The sequence below is a fragment of the Balaenoptera acutorostrata genome, chromosome 17 (assembly GCF_949987535.1).
Source record: "Balaenoptera acutorostrata chromosome 17, mBalAcu1.1, whole genome shotgun sequence".
NCBI lineage: Eukaryota > Metazoa > Chordata > Mammalia > Artiodactyla > Balaenopteridae > Balaenoptera > Balaenoptera acutorostrata.
The window spans coordinates 70,468,877-70,490,874 of record NC_080080.1 but is presented as its reverse complement, the minus strand read 5'-3'; the positions used below and the strand labels follow the sequence as shown (position 1 = coordinate 70,490,874).

Here is a 21,998-nt window from a genome sequence, read left to right as displayed (position 1 = left end):
GAGAGGTCATAAACCCTATGGTTGATATGAACTCTGGAATAGGATTGAGCTGTTATCCCCAGGGTAAGTTGCTCCGTTGATCAATATTTTGGATCAACATGTGATAAAATATTTTGACTAGCTGGTCTAGATGTTAATCACTCGGAGGATATTTTATTCTCCAAGGTCATCCCAACCAAAATTTTCGGCCCATTTAAAGTTTTGTTATCCCTTGATTTGGTTGATTTTTGTTGTTTTTGGACTAATTAATTAAAATTCCATGGAGTCAAAAGAAAATTCTTGTAGAGATCTTGGGGGTTTCACTTTGAGGAAAACTGACCTAAAAACTTTATGTTTGGGGAAGCTTCTATGTTCCCCTAAAGCAACACAATGAGTGGACATCGGTGAACAGCCCCAGGAATCATAGAATCACATGGACACCAGGATGGTGCAGTAACACTGGTGTGTCTCTGAGAAAACAACTTCTCTGTTCCCCTGCAGAGAATCTTCTTGAAATTAAGAAACTGATGGCTTCCCAGGGCTTGGGGCCTGTAGTCAGTTGTTGAGCAGGAAGGAGGTTGTGGAAGAGATAGTCACGTGGAGATGGGTAGCTCCCCAAATGTGACTGTCCCTCCACAGTCACTGTGTCTATTTCATGGCAGATTTGCAGGCTTGGTTTAGCAAAATAAATAAATGAATAAATAAATAGACAGATAAATCATTTTTAAAGTATCCCATGTGTTATGGGCTGAACTGTGTTTCCCCCAAATTCATACATTGAAATCCCAACACTTAGTACCTCAGAATGTAACCATATTTAGAGATAGGGTTTTTAACAAGGTGATCAAAATTAAATGAAGTCATAAGCCTGGGGTCCTAATCCCATAGGATCGGCATCCTTATAAGAAGAGACACCAGGGGTGCACAAGCACAGGGGAAAGGCCAGGTGAGAACACAATGAGAAGGTGCCGTCTGCAAGCCAAGGAGAGAGGCCTCAGGAAAAACTGAACCTGGTAACACCTTGATCTCAGACTTCTAGCCTCCAGAACTGTGAGACAATACATTTCTGTTGTTTAAGCCCTTGTCTGTGGTATTTCGTTATAGCAGCCCTAGCAAACTAATACCCCCCCACATAGATGATCCTTCTCCAGGTCAACATTCCCCAGCGCATTATTTTGTTCATGATCTGAGTGGGCATCTTACAACACTGTGGAGGGCATCATGCTGGCTTCTGTGGGAGCTGTTGAGATCAAGGTTGGATATCTGTGGAAATGTCTCATCTCCCCCTACCAAACTGTCATTCTTTAGAGGCCAGAACTGCATCTTGTTTCTCTGTGAACAAGAGCACGTAGGGGTCTCCCAGTAAGTATTTGCTGGCTGTGTGAATGAAAAATAGAAACAGGACATGATCTAATTTTATATTTAGAAATATATAAAGAATATATACTAAAACATTCATAAGAGATTATCTTTGCATGTAGGATTATGGATGATTTAACTTTTAATATTTTCATATCAGTGTTTTCTTTATTTCCCACAATAAATGTGTATTATTATTATTATAATAAGATAAAATAGGGGGTATTTATTTTGCCTTGCTTGTTGATTTGTGTACCCAGAGCTGTCACTCACTGAGATGATGAGAATGGAATTTAAATTCATTCCCCTGCTGATCAAACCTGGAGAAAAACCTGGGCCCTGATGAAGACCAGGGCCACAGTGACTTGTCCCGCTGTCCCCCCAAGTCCAGAGCACAGGTTCTTACACAGAATAAAGTCCCCAGATCATCGGCCAGCCCTAAGTCCTGTGATGTCCTAGGAGACAAGGCCTGGTATCCAGGAAGGGGTGTCCAGCAGGCTAGGAGGAAGCAGGGAATTCAACACAAGGACCAGCATGTTGCCTGCACTGGGGGCCACTGACAAGCCATCTCGATATTCATGTTGCTGGTCCAGGGAAATGAGGTCTGTGTCCATTCATGGAGCTTCTCAATGCCACGGTCACCCTGTCTCCTATGAAGATTTGTCATAGGATTTGTCAATGACATTTGTCAAATGTCAAAGATTTGCACAGGCTGCAGCTCACTCTTGGGCAAATTCAGCATCCACTATGTAACATAAATGGTCCTGAGACCCTCCAACCAAAATGATCTCTTATTTTATCCAACAAGAAGGTCTAAAATCCCCACCACCAGAAGCCACACTTAAGGTCAGGCATTATCTACTGGAGGATCCGAGGGTAACTGCTCGTTAATCCATCAGCATGTTAGCCTTCAGAAGTAGAGTCCCAAGGGATTGAGATGCAGGCCATGCACCTTCTGACACATGAAGAAGTTGAGTATCTACAACAGCTCTTCTCGAACATGAGCAATGCACAGACCCCTCTCAAAGGAAAAAAATCACTTGTATCCCCAATATTGACTCAATTTATTGTTATTCTAAAGCAACTTAAATACTTGCAGACACATAATTAGGTTGAAAAACATGCTTACAATATGGAAATGTATGTTGAATATGGAAAACTTAAATACCAATAAAATCCAAACTACTCTATTACTGTAATGTGACAAATTAAACTGTTTTGCTGAAGCTAATTCACTGTGTACAACTGGAGTGCAGTACTGACCACAGCTGCAAAGTTCTCATCCTGGAGATATTCAGGCCTGCAGCTGTCCTACCGAGTTCTCTCCGTTTGAACTACCGTGAAACCTGCACTGTATCAGCCACGGTCCAGTCTGGCTTTCTCTTGGCTCCAACACATCACTTACATATTCCATCCTCCTCCGTTCTTTTTCTACTAGACGATTAAAGATATTCTTATCTACTTGACAATTATTTCATTGTAAGCAGCAACAGTGAAATCCTGGCACCAAAAAGGAATCACTGCAACTTCAGTAACAAGACAATTACCCAGATCACCAAGACGATGCTAGATTATCATAAATGAGAGCACATCTTCAAAAATTCTCATTGATAACTCTGTGGATCTCCAGTTTGAGAAATGTTTAATCATAAGGTGGGCTACTGTCCGGAGAAAATAAACTCAGGTAGAGAACAAAGCTGGAGGAAACTTAAAGGAGGAAGAAGAAATTGTAATTGGTTGCTGTTAGGAAAGTTCAAGAAAGAGGAGAAGGAGTTTGAAAAAAGTTAAGGAATGTAAACAGAGAGAAAAGCAAACAAACAAAAAATACCTACTTTTATTATTGAAGATGACGATGATGTTTGGTTTGGTTTTGGCTAGGGCTGCCTCTGGATTTATCCTAACCATCTTATCATATAACCATCTTATTATATAGTAGTATTTAGCATGTGGTTGAATCAGACAACCCTGAGGAAAGACTTCAGTGCCACAGTTTCTCACATAAGTTCAAGAAGTTGCTTGAGCTCTCTAAATCTCAGCTTCCTTCTTCGCAAATAGGGATAATAATTGCACCTTCCTCAAATGGTTGTTTTGAGGATTAAATGACATAATCCATGTTTTTTAAAAATCACCAATGCAGTGAATGGCACATAGTAAGTGCTCAATTAATAACTATTTCCAACATAAAATTTATTTTAGTCACATTGACCATAAAAATAAACAAGGGACTTAAGAATAACTAAATTAACTAGTGTACAAACTTGCATTTGGTCTTATATTTTTTTTTTTTTTAATGTCTGAAACATTTATATTAACATATTTCCATACATATTTCCATACAAATACAAATATAAGATTTTTAGAAATTTCATGTAATGTCTGAAACATTTATATTAACATAGTTCCATACATATTTCCATACAAATACAAATATAAGATTTTTAGAAATTTCATGTAATGTCTGAAACATTTATATTAACATATTTCCATACATATTTCCATACAAATACAAATATAAGATTTTTAGAAATTTCATGTAATGTCTGAAACATTTATATTAACATATTTTCATACAAATAACCCAATGAAAGTTTAGTATTAGTTGTTTTGTTTGTTTTTTTATACTGCAGGTTCTTATTAGGCATCAGTTTTATACACATCAGTGTATACATGTCAATCCCAATCGCCCAATTCAGCACACCACCATCCCCACCTCATCGCAGTTTTCCCCCCTTGGTGTCCATATGTCCATTCTCTACATCTGTGTCTCAACTTCTGCCCTGCAATCTGGCTCATCTGTACCATTTTTCTAGGTTCCACATACATGCATTAATATACGATATTTGTTTTTCTCTTTCTGACTTACTTCACTCTGTATGACAGTCTCTAGATCCATCCACTTCTCAACAAATGGCTCAATTTCGTTCCTTTTTATGGCTGAGTAATATTCCATTGTATATATGTACCACAACTTCTTTATCCATTCGTCTGTTGATGGGCATTTAGGTTGCTTCCATGACCTGGCTATTGTAAATAGTGCTGCAATGAACATTCGGGTGCACGTGTCTTTTTGAATTACGGTTTTCTCTGGGTATATGCCCAGTAGTGGGATTGCTGGGTCATATGGTAATTCTATTTTTAGTTTTTTAAGGAACCTCCATATTGTTCTCCATAGTGGCTGTATCAATTTACATTCCCACCAACAGTGCAAGAGGGTTCCCTTTTCTCCACACCCTCTCCAGCATTTGTTGTTTGTAGATTTTCTGATGATGCCCATTCTAACAGGAGTGAGGTGATACCTCATTGTAGTTTTGATTTGCATTTCTCTAATAATTAGTGATGTTGAGCATCTTTTCATGTGCTTCGTGGCCGTCTGCATGTCTTCTTTGGAGAAATGTCTATTTAGGTCTTCTGCCCATTTTTGGATTGGGGTGTTTGTTTCTTTGATATTGAGCTGAATGAGCTGTTTATATATTTTGGAGATTAATCCTTTGTCCGTTGATTCATTTGCAAATATTTTCTCCCATTCTGAGGGTTGTCTTTTCGTCTTGTTTATGGTTTCCTTTGCTGTGAAAAAGCTTTGAAGTTTCATTAGGTCCCACTTGTTTATTTCTGTTTTTATTTCCATTACTCTAGGAGGTGGATCGAAAAAGATCTTGCTGTGATTTATGTCAAAGAGTGTTCTTCCTATGTTTTCCTCTAAGAGTTTTATAGTGTCCAGTCTTACATTTAGGTCTCTAATCCATTTTGAGTTTATTTTTGTGTATGGTGTTAGGGAGTATTCTAATTTCATTCTTTTACATGTGGCTGTCCAGTTTTCCCAGCACCACTTATTGAAGAGACTGTCTTTTCTCCATTGTATATCTTTGCCTCCTTTGTCATAGATTAGTTGACCATAGGTGCGTGGGTTAATCTCTGGGCTTTCTATCTTGTTCCATTGATCTATGTTTCTGTTTTTGTGCCAGTACCATATTGTCTTGATTACTGTAGCTTTGTAGTATAGTCTGAAGTCAGGGAGTCTGATTCCTCCAGCTCCATTTTTTTGCCTCAAGACTGCTTTGGCTATTCGGGGTCTTTTGTGTCTCCATACAAATTTTAAGATGATTTGTTCTAGCTCCGTAAAAAATGCCATTGGTAATTTGATAGGGATTGCATTGAATCTGTAGATTGCTTTAGGTAGTATACTCATTTTCACAATGTTGATTCTTCCAATCCAAGAACATGGTATATCTCTCCATCTGTTGGTATCATCTTTAATTTCTTTCATCAGTGTCTTATAGTTTTCTGCATACAGGTCTTTTGTCTCCCTAGGTAGGTTTATTCCTAGATATTTTATTCTTTTTGTTGCAATGGTAAATGGGAGTGTTTCCATGATTTCTCTTTCAGATTTTTCATCATTAGTGTATAGGAATGCAAGAGATTTCTGTGCATTAATTTTGTAACCTGCAACTTTACCATATTCATTAATTAGCTCTAGCAGTTTTCTGGTGGCAGTTTTAGGATTCTCTATGTATAGTATCATGTCATCCGCAAACAGTGACAGTTTTACTTCTTCTTTTCCAATTTGTATTCCTTTTATTTCTTTTTCTTCTCTGATTGCCGTGGCTAGGACTTCCAGAACTATGTTGAATAATAGTGGTGAGAGTGGACATCCTTGTCTCGTTCCTGATCTTAGAGGAAATGCTTTCAGTTTTTCACCATTGAGAATGATGTTTGCTGTGGGTTTGTCATATATGGCCTTTATTATGTTGAGGTAGGTTCCCTCTATGCCCACTTTCTGGAGAGTTTTTATCAGAAATGGGTGTTGAATTTTGTCAAAAGCTTTTTCTGCATCTATTGAGATGATCATATGGTTTTTCTTCTTCAATTTGTTAATATGGTGTATCACATTGATTGATTTGCGTATATTGAAGAATCCTTGCATCCCTGGGATAAATCCCACTTGATCGTGGTGTATGATCCTTTTAATGTGTTGTTGGATTCTGTTTGCTAGTATTTTGTTGAGGATTTTTGCATCTATATTCATCAGTGATATTGGTCTGTAATTTTCTTTTTTTGTAGTGTCTTTGTCTGGTTTTGGTATCAGGGTGATGGTGGCCTCATAGAATGAGTTTGGGAGAGTTCCTTCCTCTGCAATTTTTTGGAAGAGTTTGAGAAGGATGGGTGTTAGCTCTTCTCTAAATGTTTGATAGAATTCACCTGTGAAGCCATCTGGTCCTGGACTTTTGTTTGTTGGAAGATTTTTAATCACAGTTTCAATTTCATTACTTGTGATTGGTCTGTTGATATTTTCTGTTTCTTCCTGATTCAGTCTTGGAAGGTTATACCTTTCTAAGAATTTGTCCATTTCTTCCAGGTTGTCCATTTTATTGGCATAGAGTTGCTTGTAGTAGTCTCTTAGGATGTTTTGTATTTCTGTGGTGTCTGTTGTAACTTCTCCTTTTTCATTTCTGATTTTATTGATTTGAGTCCTCTCCCTCTTTTTCTTGATGAGTCTGGCTAATGGCTTATCAATTTTGTTTATCTTCTCAAAGAACCAACTTTTAGTTTTATTGATCTTTGCTATTGTTTTCTTTGTTTCTATTTCATTTATTTCTGCTCTGATCTTTATGATTTCTTTCCTTCTGCTAACTTTGGGTTTTGTTTGTTCTTCTTTCTCTAGTTTCTTTAGGTGTAAGGTTAGATTGTTTACTTGAGATTTTTCTTGTTTCTTTGGTAGGCTTGTATAGCTATAAACTTCCCTCTTAGAACCGCTTTTGCTGCATCCCATAGGTTTTGGGTCGTCGTGTTTTCATTGTCATTTGTCTCTAGGTATTTTTTTATTTCCTGTTTGATTTCTTCAGTGATCTCTTGGTTATTTAGTAACGTATTGTTTAGCCTCCATGTGTTTGTCTTTTTTACGTTTTTTTCCCTGTAATTCATTTCTAATCTCATAGCGTTGTGGTCAGAAAAGATGCTTGATATGATTTCAATTTTCTTAAATTTACTGAGGCTTGATTTGTGACCCAAGATGTGATCTATCCTGGAGAATGTTCCGTGTGCACTTGAGAAGAACGTGTAATCTGCCGTTTTTGGATGGAATGTCCTATATATATCAATTAAATCTATCTGGTCTATTGTGTCATTTAAAGCTTCTGTTTCCTTATTTATTTTCATTTTGGATGATCTGTCCATTGGCGTAAGTGAGGTGTTAAAGTCCCCCACTATTATTGTGTTACTGTCGATTTCCTCTTTTATAGCTGTTAGCAGTTGCCTTATGTATTGAGGTGCTCCTATGTTGGGTGCATATATATTTATAATTGTTATATCTTCTTCTTGGATTGATCCCTGGATCATTATGTAGTGTCCTTCCTTGTCTCTTGTAACATGCTTTATTTTAAAGTCTATTTTATCTGATATGAGTATAGCTACTCCAGCTTTCTTTTGATTTCCATTTGCATGGAATATCTTTTTCCATCCCCTCACTTTCAGTCTGTATGTGTCCCTAGGTCTGAAGTGGGTCTCTTGTAGACAGCATATATATGGGTCTTGTTTTTGTATCCATTCAGCCAGTCTATGTCTTTTGGTTGGGGCATTTAATCCATTCACGTTTAAGGTAATTATCGATATGTATGTTCCTATGACCATTTTCTTAAATTGTTTTGGGTTTTTTTTTTTTTTTTTAAAGGATTTTCTTATTTATTTATTTATTTATTTATTTATTTATTTATTTTTGGCTGTGTTGGGTCTTCGGTTCGTGCGAGGGCTTTCTCCAGTTGCGGCAAGCGGGGGCCACTCTTCATCGCGGTGCGGGGACCGCTCTTCATCGCGGTGCGCGGGCCTTTCTCTATCATGGCCCCTCCCGTCGCGGGGCACAGGCTCCAGACGCGCAGGCTCAGCAATTGTGGCTCACGGGCCCAGCTGCTCCGTGGCATGTGGGATCTTCCCAGACCAGGGCTCGAACCCGTGTCCCCTGCATTAGCAGGCAGATTCTCAACCACTGCGCCACCAGGGAAGCCCTGGGTTTGTTTTTGTAGGTCCTTTTCTTCTCTTGTGTTTCCCACTTAGAGAAGTTCCTTTAGCATTTGTTGTAGAGCTGGTTTGGTGGTGCTGAATTCTCTTAGCTTTTGCTTGTCTGTAAAGCTTTTGATTTCTCCATCAAATCTAAATGAGATCCTTGCTGGGTAAAGTAATCTTGGTTGTAGGTTCTTCCCTTTCATCACTTTAAGTATATCATGCCACTCCCTTCTGGCTTGCAGAGTTTCTGCTGAGAAATCAGCTGTTAACCTTATGGGGGTTCCCTTGTATGTTATTTGTCGTTTTTCCCTTGCTGCTTTCAGTAATTTTTCTTTGTCTTTAATTTTTGCCACTTTGATTACTATGTGTCTCGGCGTGTTTCTCCTTGGGTTTATTCTGTATGGGACTCTCTGCGCTTCCTGGACTTGGGTGGCTATTTCCTTTCCCATGTTAGGGAAGTTTTCGACTATAATCTCTTCAAATATTTTCTCTGGTCCTTTCTCTCTCTCTTCTCCTTCTGGGACCCCTATAATGCGAATGTTGTTGCGTTTAATGTTGTCCCAGAGGTCTCTTAGGCTGTCTTCATTTCTTTTCATTCTTTTTTCTTTAGTCTGTTCCACAGCAGTGAATTCCACCATTCTGTCTTCCAGGTCACTTATCCGTTCTTCTGCCTCAGTTATTCTGCTATTGATTCCTTCTAGTGTAGTTTTCATTTCAGTTATTGTATTGGTCATCTCTGTTTGTTTGTTCTTTAATTCTTCTAGGTCTTTGTTAATCATTTCTTGCATCTTCTCAATCTTTGCCTCCATTCTTATTCCGAGGTCCTGGATCATCTTCACTATCATTATTCTGAATTCTTTTTCTGGAAGGTTGCCTATCTCCACTTCATTTAGTTGTTTTTCTGGGGTTTTTTCTTGTTCCTTCATCTGGTACATAGCCCTCTGCCTTTTCATCTTCTCTGTCTTTCTGTAACTGTGGTTTTTGGTCCACAGGCTGCAGGATTGTAGTTTTTCTTGCTTCTGTTGTCTGCCCTCTGGTGGTTGAGGCTAAGAGGCTTGATGGGAGGCTCTGGTGGTGGGTAGAGCTGACTGTTGCTGTGGCGGTCAGAGCTCAGTAAAACCTTAATCCCTGGTCTTATATTTTAAACTATTTTTCCTAATACATATTTATGAAATAAAATTTTATAAAATACATTGAAATGATTTATTAAAATTCATGTCAACAAAGAACTAATAACAAACATTATCCAAAAGATCAATCTAAACTTGCATCGTTTCCCAATGATTGGCTTCCTGTATACCAATTCACTAGTCAGTTCTCCATAAGGCCACATATTAGAATTGTGTGAAATTTTATCTTAAAATAACTCCACTTTGTTAAATATGTTTAAAATATTCAACAGGAGAGGAAAGATAAAACTACCTTTACATGTTTTAAAGGCTGGTAATTGCGGGGCTACTTAAGCAATTACAAGAAATTTGATGCAAAACAACTTTCACAGGAAACAGAGATACCAAAATTAGTAGAAATTTGATTTCCAAGGAAATCATTCCTGGTTAGGGAAAAAAATCACTGGAGCCAAGTTGAGGTGGGCTCTCTTCTCGTGTGTGTGTTTGCGTGTGTGTGCGTGCGCATGTGTGTGTATCCTCCAAAAGAGGAAATGTGAAGTAGGACTCATCCAGGAAAAAGGAATTTGAGGGCTTCCTTCTTTTTAATATAAATTTATTTATTTTTTTTTTATTTATTTTTGGCTGTGTTGGGTCTTCATCGCTGCACACAGGCTTTCTCTAGTTGTGGTGAGCGGGGAATACTCTTCATTGCGGTGCTCAGGATACCTTCGTTGCGGTGCTCAGGCTTCTCACTGCGGTGGCACCTTGTTTTCTTGCAGAGCACGGGCTCTACGTGAGCAGGCTTCAGTAGTTGTGGGTCACGGGCTCTAGAGCGCAGGCTCAGCAGTTGTGGTGCACCAGCTTAGTTGCTCGGTGGCAGGTGGTATCCTCCCGGACCAGGGCTGGAACCCATGCCCCCTGCATTGACAGGCAGATTCTTAACCACTGCACCACCACGGAAGTCCCTAAGGGCTTCCTTGAGATTAACAAAGTAGTTTTAGCAAGAGTAATATTAGCTGGTGGAAGAAGTTAAACCCAGAGTACAATCATGAAGCAGGCAGGTCATCAATGATTCTCAAATAAATCAGCAAAGACAAAAATCCATGTGACTAACAGAGAGGTCAACAGGCAGCCAGTGCCCCAGGACTTATAAATGAGAAAACCCATAAGCAGGCTAACTATTTATCTCTCAAACCTATACACTTTTGAAAGTGAAAATGAACGCAAAAATAAATTAAAATTATATAAACTTTGAAATATGTATTTTTAATGGGCAAATTGAATTTATTGTATTGGTGAACTCATAAAATAGTTATATTCCAAAGTTATTTTAAAAAGTAAAATTCTTTCTTTAAAAGTAGCCAAGATCAGGAAACTTGCACAAGCCTCTTAGATAGCCTCATCCACCAGAGGGCAGACAGCAGAAGCAAGAAGAACTACAATCCTGCAGCCTATGGAACAAAAACCACATTCATAGAAAGATAGACAAGATGAAAAGGCAGAAGGCTATGTACCAGATGAAGGAACAAGATAAAACCCCAGAAGAGCAACTAAATGAAGTGTAGATAGGCAACCTTCCAGAAAAAGAATTCAGAGTAATAATAGTGACGATGATCCAGGACCTCGGAAAAAGAATGGAGGCAAAGATCGAGAAGATGCAAGAAATGTTTAACAAAGACCTAGAAGAATTAAAGAACAAACAAAGAGAGATGAACAATACAATAATTGAAATGAAAAATACACTAGAAGGAATCAATAGCAGAATAACTGAGGCAGAAGAATGGATAAGTGACCTGGAAGACAGAATGGTGGAATTCACTGCTGCAGAAGAGAATAAAGAAAAAAGAATGAAAAGAAGTGAAGACAGCCTAAGAGACCTCTGGGACAACATTAAACACAACAACATTCGCATTATAGGGGTCCCAGAAGGAGAATAGAGAGAGAAAGGACCCGAGAAAATATCTGAAGAGCTTATAGTTGAAAACTTCCCTAACATGGGAAAGGAAATAGCCACCCAAGTCCAGGAAGCACAGAGAGTCCCATACAGGAAAAACCCAAGGAGAAACACACCGAGACACACAGTAATCAAATTGGCAAAAATTAAAGACAAAGAAAAATTATTGAAAGCAGCAAGGGAAAAATGACAAATAACATACAGATTTTTTAAATTAAATCTTGTAACATCTGAGCCCTCAATGTTTAATTGTTCAATTTCTCCTTTGCCTTTTTAGGGATAATGTTCAATATACCCCTATTTGCAACTTGGTTTTTGATGGCTTCAGTTTGTTAAAAGCTTCCAACATTAAAGTTTTTTTGGCCCTTCCTTCATTGACTACTTCGATTAAACATTTAAAATTGATTTTAATCTAAAAGCAATCAGAAGACTTATTTATTAAAAAAAAAAAGTTTCTTCTGCTACCAATGAAGCCACATTAATATCAATTGCTTCCCTTTTTAGTATATATATAGGAAAACTTGGAATTGAAAATGAGTGAAATTAATCTAGAAGAAATGGTATTTGATCTAAATAAAAAGTCATGCTTCACTGAGCAATATGTAAATACATCTTCTGCAGCTGAGCAAAACTTTTAAGTAGATGCTGATGCAGCCTCAACGGATGTGTGTCTTCCGCTTTTTCTGCAGCCAGTGATATCATTATGGTTCCCCCACTGTGGACCATAAATGTTGACAAATGCTTTGTTCATGTTATAGTTTCATTATCGACTATCATTGAGACACAGACATCTGAGCATCTAATTTTTCATTAAGTACGAACTTTTCATTTTTTTCAGCTGATTGTTGGCAGAAAGATTTATTGCAAAATAAAAAGGCATTCTAAATGGGCTAGATTCCCATTGCTGCTATAACAAATTACCACAAACTTAGTGACTTAAAATAATACGAATGTATTGTCTTACAGTTCTGGGGGTCAGAAGTCCAAAATCAGTCTCACTGGGCTAAAGTCAAAATGTTAGTTAAGCTGGTTCCTTCTGGAGGCTCAGAGGGGAGAGTCCATTTCCTTGCCTTTTTCAATTTCTTGAGTCCACTCGTATTCCTTAGCTCATGACCCCTTCCTCACATCACTCCAAACTCTTGGTTTGGTGGTAACATCTACTACTGACTCTGAGCTCCTGCGTCCCTCATATAAGGACCCTTGAGTACATCAGGCCCACCTAGATCATCCAGAATAATCTCTCCATTTCAAGACCCATAACTGACCTACATTTTCAAAATGGCTTTTGACATGTGAGATGTAATATATTCACAGGTTCCAGGGATTGGGGCAGGAACATCTTCAGGGGGAGGAGGACATTTTCCAGCCTACCACACTAAGCAATATAAACACTAGATGCAGATTTACACAATACGGTAAACGACACAACCAATGTAGCAGCAGCTTTCAGATACTCCCTATCAGCTCTGAGGTAGAACTTCTTAGCCTCTTCCCTAAACATATCTCAAGTACACCTATATTAGTCTGTATTTTCTCATATTTCACATTGGCCCCATTGACTGCAGACCGGCACTTTGAGGATACAGCGTCGCACAGACCAAAGGATGGGTCACAGCACAACTGGCTGGTTTACCAAGTCAGCAGCAGCAACCAGCACCTGGTCCAGCAGCATCAACTGCCAGCACCTGGGAAGAAAGGGCGTTCGTTATCCCTCGCTGCCCCTGTCCAGAGCACTTCATTTCATCAGCAAACATGCTGCATACTGTCTTTGAAAAGGAGTTAGGCTACATCTGGAAAGCTACTAGAAAAGAGGCCTGATGCTTAGCTGTGTTTCAGACTTAACCATGTGTTGAAGGGAGAACTCTGGCTGCTGCACTGTGTCTCACATACTATTGGTCAAGGAGTAAAAGCTACCAAACCCACCCCTGCTTATCTCTGTACTAGTAGAAACAGTACCTCCCTTAAAAAGGAACATCTGGGGACTTCCCTGGTGGCACAGTCGTTAAGAATCCGCTTGCCAATGCAGGGGACATGGGTTCGAGCCCTGGTCCGGGAAGATCCCACATGCCGCAGAGCAGTTAAGCCTGTGCGCCCCAACTACTGAGCCCGCGTGCCACAACTACTGAAGCCCGCGTGCCTAGAGCCCGTGCTCCACAACAAGAGAAGCCACCGCAACGAGAAGCCCACACATCGCAACGAAGAGTAGCCCCCGCTTGCCGCAACTAGAGAAAGCCCACGCGCAGCAATGAAGACCCAACACAGCCAAAAATTTAAAAATTAATTTATTTAAAAAAAAAAAAAGGAACATCTGGGACAAAGGCAAATCCAGACGGGATGCCAGAATAAGAGGCGAAATCAGGGACTGTCTCAAGCAAACCTAGACCTATAGTTTTACTCTAATAAGTATGATTCCTTTAAATTAGAAAAATTCCTTTAAATTAGGAAAGAACAAAAAAGCCAAGACTTAGCTAAGGAAAGACTAATAATATAATTGAGTTTAATGTCAATGGAATTTAACCTATATTTAGTTACTCTAAATTATGTAGCACTTTCTTGATAAGTGGAAATTAATAATAGCTTATTTTTACAAAGGAGATACATATTTTAGAGGAGATTTCTATTTTAGAGGAAAATGCTAAGAGACTGGATGGTAGGGCGATCCATCTATGGTCTCCCGGTTATTCATGAACCAATCAAACTTAAGCAGGGCAGCACCTACTGGCAACTATCCAAACTGCAATAACTATACCTGGCAGTTCAAAATCTAGCAAGTGACAACAAAATCTAGTAACTCCCGGGCTTCCCTGGTGGCGCAGTGGTTGAGAATCTGCCTGCTAATGCAGGGGACACGGGTTCGAGCCCTGGTCTGGGAAGATCCCACATGCCGCGGAGCAACTGGGCCCGTGAACCACAACTACTGAGCCTGCGCGTCTGGAGCCTGTGCTCCGCAACAAGAGAGGCCGCGACAGTGAGAGGCCCGCGCACCGCGATGAAGAGTGGCCCCCGCTCTCCACAACTAGAGAAAGCCCTCGCACAGAAACGAAGACCCAACACAGCCATAAATAAATAAATAAATAAATAAAAATTAAAAAAAAAAAAAATCTAGTAACTCCCCTTAGGTCAAAAGCTACCTTCACTGTGCGTGTTTATATTCCGTACTGGCTCCTGATTGCATTCCCTTCCTTCAGATTTGCTTCCTAGGCTTCTGGCCACAGAGCACTCCCAGGTTCCCTTATCCCCTTGACTTTCTCTTTCCTCACTCCTTGGCTGGTTTCTCTTCCTGCTCCCACGCCCTAACTGTAGGTGTCCCCCTAAAACCAAGGTCTCAGTCCTTTGCTCCTCCTCTTCACAAGCACCCTCTTGGAGCTTCACTTACCATCTGTCTCACTGAGTAACATCTCCTTTCTTGATTCTCACACAGACTCCAGGTCCCGTGCTCACGTTTCAGCTCAAGCCTGCCTCCAGACCTCACTATTTCCTTTCTGTGAATTCTAATAGCATTTATAACCCATACCACACACTCTGTATGTACACGTGCATGCATATATATGTACGTGTGTATGTATCTCCTGTGTTCTTCTCGACATGTTTCCTGTGTGTACCTTTGCTCCCTTCCCAACCAGAGAGAAAGGTTTTCAGGCATGAAGGTGAGGTCTTTCATTCATTCATTCAACAAACATTTACTGAGAACCTACTGTGTGCAAATACTTAGATACATAAGTAGATAAATCGAAGATCCCTGGCTTACAGAGCTTATACTTTAGTGGGGTGGGGTGAGGTGAGGGCAAGGAGAGACAATGAACAATAAGCTAATAAATAAGCAAATTGTGTTTAGTACATTACTGAGTGGCAAGTACTCAACTCACGTGGCTTGTAGCTATTGTACTGGACAGCGCAGGTCTAAGGTCTTCATTCCTTGGATGTCATTTAATTTAACCTGGAAAAATGTCAGAAACAAATCAAGCTGCCATATTAGCATTCATTTTTCTCAGATGCAAAGCAGCCCCCTGCATCCATGTTTATCCTACCGCAATGCAGGTGGTGGGAGCAGGCTGGGGGTGTTGGTTTGTTCGCTTTTTCTGTTACACAAAAAGCAAACAACAGCACGACCACATTAACAAATTCAGGTGCACAGACAGCTCCACATTTTTGTCCCCGGGGCTCACACCCCCCCCGGGGGCTCAGAGTCATCAGATGATCCCCTTTCTCAGTTTTAAAAAATGCAACAAAACAAACTGTCTGGCAGACTCTGAAGGCCAATTACAGAGGAGAGGTTCCAAAAACATTTGAGAGATGATGTCACCGGAATGAATGGACTGCTTGCCAAGGTCTTGAAGAGAACAACCCTTAGATTATACAGCTTTCACAGTACTGTCTAATCAGAGACAGAAGCAGGCTGTTTTGATACAGCTTTGGGGGGCAGCGATTTTGCCAGAACTGCCTCAGAACCACCCTGTCAAACACCTCTCTCGGGTATCACCAAACCCCATTTGAACCCCTGACCTTGCTCCATCCCTGCCTCCACCATTTATGGGGGATTTTTGCCTACTCTATTGTTTTCTGTTCTGTATTAGTCTTATATTTTATTTCCTTTTAATGAAAATTATATATAACATGCAATATTTGTATTTAAAAAGATAGGAGATCATATTTACATGTGCGTGTGCTCGGAGAGAATATCTCTGGAAGGATATTTTTTAAACTGACAAACATCACTGCCTCTGGGGTGGGATGCAGAGGACTGAGAATCAGAAATGGGGACAACTCCCTCCCCACAAACTCTATTTTTTTAAAAATAGTTTTTATTGGAGCATAGTTGCTTTACAATGTTGTGTTAGTTTCTGCTATACAGCAAAGTGAATCAGTTATACGTATACATATATCCCCTCGTTTTTAGATTTCCTTCCCATTTAGATCACCACAGAACATTGAGTAGAGTTCCCTGTGCTATACAGTAGGTTCTCATTAGTCATCTATTTTATACATCGTACATTTTTTACCATATGCATCTTTTACTTATTTTCTAAAGTCTTTTTTTTTAATTTACTTTTGAGCAGTTTCAGGTTTACAGAAGAAATGGGCAGGAAGTACAGGATGTACTCCCTCAGCTACCACACCCCATCACTAACGTCGTGCACTGGTGGGGGGTTCCCGTCTTACAATTGATGAGCCAATACTGATAAGTGATTATGAAAGCCCCCAGTGCACATTAGGGTTCACTTGATGTTAAACATTCTGTGGGTTTTGACAAATGTATATGACGTGTGTTTGCCCTTATCGTATCACACAGAACAGTTTCACTGCCCTCAACATCCCCTCTGCCCACCCATTCCACCCTCCTTCCCTCTAAGCCCCAGCAAAGACTGATCATTCTACCGTTGCCATAGTCGTGCGTTTGATTTTTCTTTTGCCGTGTGTATCTTTTACTCATTTTTCAAAAACCACTTTTAAGGCAGAAAAAATATTTTTGAAAAGTCTATTCAAACTGAGTCTCACAGGAGGGGCCCCTCCAAACTGTCATCATAAGGGAATTTAATAATATTGAACAAACCTCTATAAAATGTGTACTGAGAAAATTATTAAAAACATAAATGGGGCTTCCCTGGTGGCGCAGTGGTTGAGAATCTGCCTGCTAATGCAGGGGACACGGGTTCGAGCCCTGGTCTGGGAGGATCCCACATGCCACGGAGCGGCTGGGCCCGTGAGCCACAATTGCTGAGCCTGCGCGTCTGGAGCCTGTGCCCCGCGACGGGAGGGGCCGCGATAGAGAAAGGCCCGCGCACCGCGATGAAGAGCGGTCCCCGCACCGCGATGAAGAGTGGCCCCCGCTTGCCGCAACTGGAGAAAGCCCTCGCACGAACCGAAGACCCAACACAGCCAAAAATAAAAATAAATAAATAAATAAATAAATAAGAAAATCCTTTAAAAAAAAAAAAAAAAAAACATAAATGAACATTTTCCGGACCGCCTAAGGAAAAAGGACTACATTGTGTCCCGAATAACTCCCTTTCCCTCCACCCCCTGTAGTGTCTGAAGAATAATTAAGTTGACATAATCAAGAAACTTCCACAAAGCAGAGGTATTTGCCAATCTATTATTAATCGGAAGTAATAATTATGGGTGTTGCAACTCAAAGAGCAAAATTAGAGGACACGAGACAGAGAACTCCCAGATTCTCAGACAAGAAACGACACTCACTCAGGATGACAATGACCTTCCTGAGGGCACATCACTGCTGTGTCGTTACTAGCGATTTTCCACCAGCTACCGCCCACCCTGATGACCTGACACAGCCCTGGTGCCCAGCTTCTTCCCAGTTCCTACATCAGAGGAGTTCCGGAGGATTAGCACGGAGGTGACGTTCTGGGACTGGATGGGCGGGGATGGGTGAAGCTCTTTGTCTTACTTCATTTGGTAATAAAACAACTGAAAACTAAGAGATTTTTTAAGGCTTTTTTTAGGCTTCATTTTTAAGGCTGTATCAAACGTACTTGTATCAAAACAACGGTGTCAAAATGCCAGGTGCCCTCCCCGACTTAAGGGGAAGCTAGTACACCTGTTGCTCCAAGGACAGCAAGTGGAAGCAGACACAGGTGGAAGGACCATTCGGCCCCCAAAGTGCACGTCGTAACTTACACAAACCGATTTCCCTGGATTAAATGCGCTCCACCCAAACAGAGTTGATTCATTCATTTTGCATTCCCTGTAGAGACTCTCAGAATTTCTGAATTTTCTAAATCAATGCCAAATAGCAATATCAGAATGAATCTTCTTGCTTGCTTCTAATCACAGGCTGTGATTTAAAACCCCGGTGCTGCAATTCTACCATCTCCATGGTCTTCCTTCCAAAACACATGTCAGTTTACCACCTTCAGGCTTAAAAGGTCTGTATACAGAAAACCAACAAGGGGTGTGACAAATGCCAAACATGGGTCTGAGGTCTCCTGAAGGAAGAACCGTGCCCACAGCAGGGAGACTGGTTCTCCATAGCACCTTTTGTTAGTTTGACTGAATTAAGAAAAGCAGCTGAGTCATCCTAAACTGTTAATCCTTATAAGAATCACCTGATGAGTTTGTTTCTCACTAAAGTTACATCTCCTTTCTTGATACTCACCCAAACTCTAGGACTCCTCAGCTAGAGATTATCCTAGGTTAGGATGGGACATTAAAGGGGATTCTGATGCTAATGGTCCAATTGGCTCTCAATCCTCAGTGAGTGAATGAGTTTCATTCATTTTTATTTTACCTTCACTTCACTGTGGCCCACATTCTTCTGGAGAAGAAACAGAATCCCAAAGGTCACCCTTATTTAAATATTCAGATATATCATTGACTATTTGCTCGTAATTTATATCCAAACTGTTTCTAGAATTGCTTACGCACTTCAGTGCATGAGCAGGATTTTGATGAGAAAGAAGTGTTGGGGAAAACTAGGTGCTGGGACCTCAGGTTCGGCAAATATTTGTGAGCAGCTACTGTTGGCTCAGCACCTGTTTTCACGAATGCGTGCTCTCAGGTAGTGCCCCCAGCAACCTCATTTTCTAAATGAGGAAGTGAAGGCTCAGAGAGGTTCGATAATTTGTCCAAGATCACACAGATACTAGGTGTGTTTGTGTTGCATCAATCCTAGAGTGGTCAATTACCCACAGGTGCAATCTATCTAAAGAAGGAAACAAGCAAGCGTGAAATCACCTGTCTTTAAATTAATGGCAAAAGAAAAAAACCTCTTGAAAATAGTTTGAAATGATGGCTCCATGAGCATGACCAACAATAACCCCTCTGGAAAGGGGAAATAATCTGGCTACTTGTGGTTCGAAAATGCTGCCCCACCCTCAAAGTCATACCTACCAAGTCAGCGAGCTCCCTACATACCGTGCCCTCCTCTTGAGTCATATAAATGAACCAGGGGCAGGAAAGAGGGGGAATTCCATTCGACACTGAGGTCTTGTTTCAGGAATGAGTGACTCAGATGCCGCTGACAGACTTCCTACCCAACCAACAGCCTTATTAAGGAGGCACTAGCTTCCAGCACATACTTTATGGGACTTAGGCTTCCAGAGCCCCAATTTTTAGCATATGGCTAAATATGGGTCCCACGTCTGCAGACAAAATCTTCAGAAAGCTCTGGGGCAAGTGCTTTAGCTTCCCTGAACCACAGCATTCCCGTGAACACAATAAGGTTAATAATACCTACCATGCGGAGAAGCTGTGAAGAAGAAATAAGACAGGAGGTAATGAAGTTGGCACGAAGCAGGTCCTGGATTGATGGGAATTCCTTCTGGACGGCCAGGAGAAAGGAAGAGGGATTATCGTGAATAGCGGTGGTTAAAGTGCTTTCCCGTGGACTCCATTTCTTCAACGAGCATGAGTTGGGTGCCCACGGTGGGGCTGGAGACAAAAGGAGAAGGTAGGTGGGCCAGAGTAGGGCTCCATCGATAACGCAATGGGATGAATGAAGAAACAGAGGAGCAGCAAAGAGGCAGGGCCCCCGGAAGACTGACTTGTTCTTTCTGGAGTTTCAGGAGGACCCCAGGGGAAGGTGGGATTGGGCAATTGGACAGGGCGGGGGATGGGAGGTTGCCAGGTGGAGAGAAGGCATTTTAGGTAAAGCGAACAGGAAAAGCAAACACACAGAGCCTAAGCATGTGCTCAGGGATTGGAAAACAGTCTGGAGGGAGTGGAGAGTATGGTGGCAAAGGCTGAAAGATAAAGCGGAGAAAGGGCACAGGGCGGGCACCTAAGGGCCTAGGAGGCCCTGCTCAGCAGGGGTCTTGACTCTGGCTGGCAGTGGGCGGGCATTTGAAGCCCAGGAAGACAAGGGCTCTGAAGAGATCTCTGTTACAGTAAGCTCGCACTAGCAGCTCTGCATATGACATGATGAATAGTGCCAAAATGTTGAAAAGTGACCAAAAAGAAACAAGGAGGGAGAAATAAGCAAAAAAGGCTAAGAGCCTGGATACTCCATGGGCTCTATAATTAGCATTTGCATAATTACACAGGATTGTAGTGAGAAGTTGCCAGAGGTTCATAACACTAAAACCCAGTGTATGGTGACTGCCATATGTTATGTGGTGTGTCCTTCCTAGTGGCACATTCCAAAGTATAACTGGGAGCCTATGGTATCCAAAAGGGCATATGGTCCAGTCGGTTCAAAATGGTCCCTTTCCCTAAGCAATGAGGTCAGCTCCTGACAGAGGTCAGTTTTCATAGAACACCTTGATTTGTTTTCTTGGACTTAGCTTTCTCTGAGGGGCACAACTGTGCCCTGGAATACAGTTTTATAGTTTTGCTTTGCCCATTCATTCACTCACTTATTCATATAACAAACATTTGTGAAGACTTACTGTGTGCTGCTAGTATGAGGGTTATAAAAGAAAATGTGAAGATAACAGGAAGAGATGGCTTCTACCTTCAAAGCAATTGCTCCTAACGTATACATAGCTATAACAAAATGAAGTCTGCTAAATGGGCCTTAAGAACAGCAACAAAAAATTTACCATAGCCAAGACATTGAAGCAACCTAAATGTCCACTGAGAGAGGAAAGGATAAAGAAGATGTGGTATATATATACAATGGAATATTACTCGGCCATAAAAAAGAATGAAATAATGCCATTTGCAGCAACATGTATGGACCTAGAGATTATCATACTAAATGAAGCAAATCAGACAGAGAAAGCCAAATATCATATGGTAGCATTTATATGTGGAATCTAAAAAAAATGATACAAATGAACTTATTTATAAAACAGAAACAGACTCACAGACATCAAAAACAAACTTACGGTTATCAAAGGGAAAACGTGGCGGGGGAGGGATAAATTAGGAGTTCGGGATTAACAAATACACACTACTATATATAAAATAGGTAATGAAGGGCTTCCCTGGTGGCGCAGTGGTTGAGAATCTGCCTGCCAATGCAGGGGACTCAGGTTCGAGCCCTGGTCTGGGAAGATCCCACATGCCACGGAGCAACTAGGCCCGTGAGCCACAACTACTGAGCCTGCGCGTCTGGAGCTTGTGCTCTGCAACAAGAGAGGCCACGAGATAGTGAGAGGCCCGCACACCGCGATGAAAAGTGGCCCCCACTTGCTGCAACTAGAGAGAGCCCTTGCACAGAAATGAAGACCCAACACAGCCAAAAATAAATAAATAAATAAATAAATAAAAATAAAGGAATTCCTTTAAAAATAAAATAGGTAATCAACAAGGACCTACTGTATATCACAGGGAACTCTACTCAATCTTCTCTAATAACCTATATGGGAAAAGAATCTGAAAAAGAATGGATATATGTATAACTGAATCACTGTGCTGTACACCTGAAAGTAACACAACATTGTAAGTCAACTATAATATAAAATAAAATTAAAAAAAAAAGAGAACAGCACCATTATGGGGGCTCAAAGTGAGAAAGGTGATTTGAGAAACTTAGTTACTGCACATAATTTGAAAATCATGTATTTCTCAAGGTGTGGTCCACAGAACCAGAGCACAGGCATCACCTGGGAGCTTGTTAGAAATGTGAAATGATAGACTCTACCCAGACCTACCAAGTCCGAGTCTGCATTTTAGTGAGATCCTCCAGAGGTGTGTATGCTCAT

General features: G+C 40.7%; 1 long non-coding RNA gene across 3 annotated transcripts in view; it reads right to left on the bottom strand.

The window, feature by feature from the left end:
* LOC130705529 (uncharacterized) overlaps nt 1-19,718 on the bottom strand; it is a 42,767-nt gene extending 23,049 nt beyond the window's left edge. For 2 of the 3 annotated variants that reach the window (XR_009005805.1, XR_009005804.1), the window contains exons 1-2: nt 19,589-19,718; nt 15,261-15,331 (exon numbers count right to left, since the gene is read on the bottom strand). This is a non-coding gene — a long non-coding RNA (uncharacterized LOC130705529). Of the gene's footprint in view, nt 1-10,024; nt 10,359-15,260; nt 15,332-19,588 lie in introns of those variants that run through there. The other variant, XR_009005803.1, reaches the window with a different exon arrangement.
* Between the last annotated feature and the right edge of the window lie 2,280 nt (nt 19,719-21,998).